Source organism: Betta splendens, chromosome 24 (assembly GCF_900634795.4).
Source record: "Betta splendens chromosome 24, fBetSpl5.4, whole genome shotgun sequence".
NCBI classification, from domain to species: Eukaryota; Metazoa; Chordata; class Actinopteri; order Anabantiformes; family Osphronemidae; genus Betta; species Betta splendens.
In genome coordinates, this window is record NC_040901.2 from 1,593,423 (window position 1) to 1,596,501 (window position 3,079).

The window sequence follows — 3,079 nt, forward strand, 5'->3', positions numbered from 1 at the left end:
CTTAATCAAGTAGTTTTTTTGTTTGTTGTTTTTGTTTTGTTCTAGGTATTTTTAGATTTTTACCTGGTTATTGTTTCTGTATGCTCTCAATCTGCTTCAACAAATATGGTTTATTATATATGATTATCATAACTATTGTTACAGTTATTGCTACCACAGCTATTATTAATAAACACTTCTTTCCTCAGTAACTCTGTCCTGTTGTTATTTAAAAGTCTTTGAGCATGAGCAGCATAAATTCATACACACATGATAATAAAAAATTGAAAGGTATGCAAAACAAAAGGAACAGAAAAAACAGATTGTTAAGCATTTTAAAACATAATTTAGATCAGATTTAGTTAGAGACAACTCATTTGACTACATGCAGTGTTCAGCTAATCTGATATTTAGATAAATGGCTCTTTCTAGTGGCAGTTCCACACTCTGACACCACCACAGAATCATCAGTGGTGTAAATGCAATATAAATACACCTGTACCTGTGGTACAAAGTATGCAAAGCACTTCTCCTAATAACAGGACCTCTGCTCCTTTTACACCCCAGTGGCTACAGGGGTTCACTGGGAGCTTTAGTTATTAGACTCCATCGTCACAAAGTCTAATAAAGTCTAATAAAGCCAATGCCATTGTCAAATGTCTTCGTTTAGTGGATGCAGGAAGACTTCCATGGACTAGTCAGCCCTTCTACTTTATTATATATTTATTACAAATAAATAATGATAATGGAAACTGTAGAAAAGAGTTAAGTTTACAAGAACAGTGTAAACCAAGTTATTGTCAGCTTGAAATCAATAAACCTGAAGAAAGAGGTAAATTTTATTAAGTTCAAGACTTCACTCATCCTCATGTCTGAGCTGGTGATGGTTGTATTTTACCAAAATTATGTAGGTGTGTTTCCTGCTCAATTTGATCATTTTAAGCAGATACCGAAAGCCATGATTATGGCTGATGTTTCCCATAAAGTTTTTCTGAGGTAATACTCGCTGCCCTTTGTTTATTATGTTACAACGTGCAGCTCACTGCTTGATATCATGAACCCATGTAATGCTGATATTATGGATGAGTGACTAGAGGAGCGTTAAGGACTGATAAAGCTTTAACACTAGTCAGTGGTGCGATAAATTAACTTCTCTAAAACAGTTCTGAACAAATTTGTGTTGTTAAGGTAAATAAACAGATTTAATTATAATGAGTAATTGATTCATAAAATAAATTCCCTGTCATTTATGTAGTCTCTTCAGAATGCCAAGATACGCCACATGCAGACATATGCACACTGAACCATCCGAACCATCTCTTAGTTATAAATTCAGATGCTGGTCAACCTCCTTGATACACTGAGTCACTGTTCTTTTCTTTTTCTCCCTCTGTCTTACATGCCACCATCGTATTTCATGTTAATATAAAGCAGTGATCTGTAACGGCCGCTAGATGGCGCCGTTATTCTGCTGTAATAAGGCTGTGAGCGCGGAATGTCCCTTGCCGGACACCGTACTGTCATGGGTTCTAACGATTTCTATGTTTTTTGTTAACAGGCGAGCTGTTGTCTTGTAATAGATAAAGTTCTGCTATCCATCTGTGGTACATTCATATAGTGTATCCATAGTGGTACATTTGTATAAGACACTGCACTATGTTGTGGTATAGAAATGTATATGTTTGCGCTAAGCAAATTAATGTGTTGTTGTCACATAGAGTCGCCTGACTGTAACTTAGCCTCAGTTAAGTAGGACTGTTTTGTAATTAATCTATGAATGTTTTCTATGTACATGAATATTTGCTGTCTCATCTGCGGCTCGCCTGTTAACTGACGTTTGCTTCCCTCCTGCTTGTTTCAGCTGCTGTCAGCGTGTCTGGCCATCGCTCCGACAGCTTTTCTCAACCAGTGCTGTAGAGGAGGGAAAGACAGGTTAACTAGCGGGTCAAGGTGCTGCTGTTGATTTGGGTGCAAACAGTGGCAGACGCGACATCGCACTCAGCATTTAAAGCTGCTTTGCTCATACTGAATTACACATTACCGTCTGGTATAAAAGTACACGCAAGCACAACACTCATGTAATAGTATTATTTGACAAATGCGACTGCAACTTAAAACTGACTGTCATGACTCATTAGTAGAGTAACAGACATCAGATCAAAAAGAATAGAGACAAGGTTTATTATTTAAGGCCTGAATCCCCAAATAATGCTAGATGTTTTTAAGGTCTTGTTGTGAAGTAAACGGTAAATACAACCTTAACCATATTATTCCGAGAGATAAGATGCTGCTGCTGTAAAGACAGGTTGTTGGTTCAAGTCCTCCATACCTGTAGATGCTTTCAAGTCCTTTTTGTCCAAATAAACTATAAATACAACATTGAACATGCCACAACCTGCACAGAGCAGTGGCTCAGAGGTTAAGAGGTTGTTCTTGTGAAGTTAGGTTGAGGGTTCAAATCTTGCATGATTCTAGAAACTTTTGGATGCAGCTCTCAAAGTGTAGGCTTAAAAGCACGCCAGAAGCATCTCCAAATGTGAAGGGTTCCTCACTGGTGTAGTGCGTAAGACGATGAGCGTAAGTTGCAAGGCGTGCAGACCTCATGATCGAATCCTGGGCACTGCTGGTTCCTGGATCACTCAACAGTCCTGAAGGGACTCCCTGCGTTTCCAGAGAGGTGGAAAGGAGGCCTTATGAAACTGAGAAGTAAAACTAACTAGAATTTTAGAACAAAAGCAAATATTTAATTGACTAAAACAGACAGTTAAAGGTTACATACATGTTTATTATATTATAGCACACAATCTGGAATCAACTTCAGCTACTGGCTGGAGATTTCAATGATTAGTGTGTTTGCAAGAAGAACAGTCAATAAAGATCAAGAAATGGGAGCAACACAACTATTTATCAACTGTAATAAAGAAGCTGATGAGAGACATTTTTGCAAAATGGAAAATGAAAGATAATGGGAAAAAAAAAATCAAAAACCGGCTGTGGAGATCAGGACATACAGAGGCGTAAGGCAAAGATCACACAATCCACAAGTTGCTCCATAGTTTGTTTTAATACATCTATCTGACATGACAAAAAGACGGACTGA

General features: G+C 37.8%; 2 protein-coding genes across 2 annotated transcripts in view; both read left to right on the plus strand.

The window, feature by feature from the left end:
* The window catches only part of LOC114850884 (NACHT, LRR and PYD domains-containing protein 12-like), a 369,265-nt gene that overhangs the window by 204,052 nt on the left and 162,134 nt on the right, over positions 1 to 3,079 (plus strand).
* LOC129603679 (uncharacterized) overlaps positions 1 to 3,079 on the plus strand; it is a 258,884-nt gene that overhangs the window by 65,353 nt on the left and 190,452 nt on the right. The gene's annotated exons all lie outside the window — the stretch shown is intronic.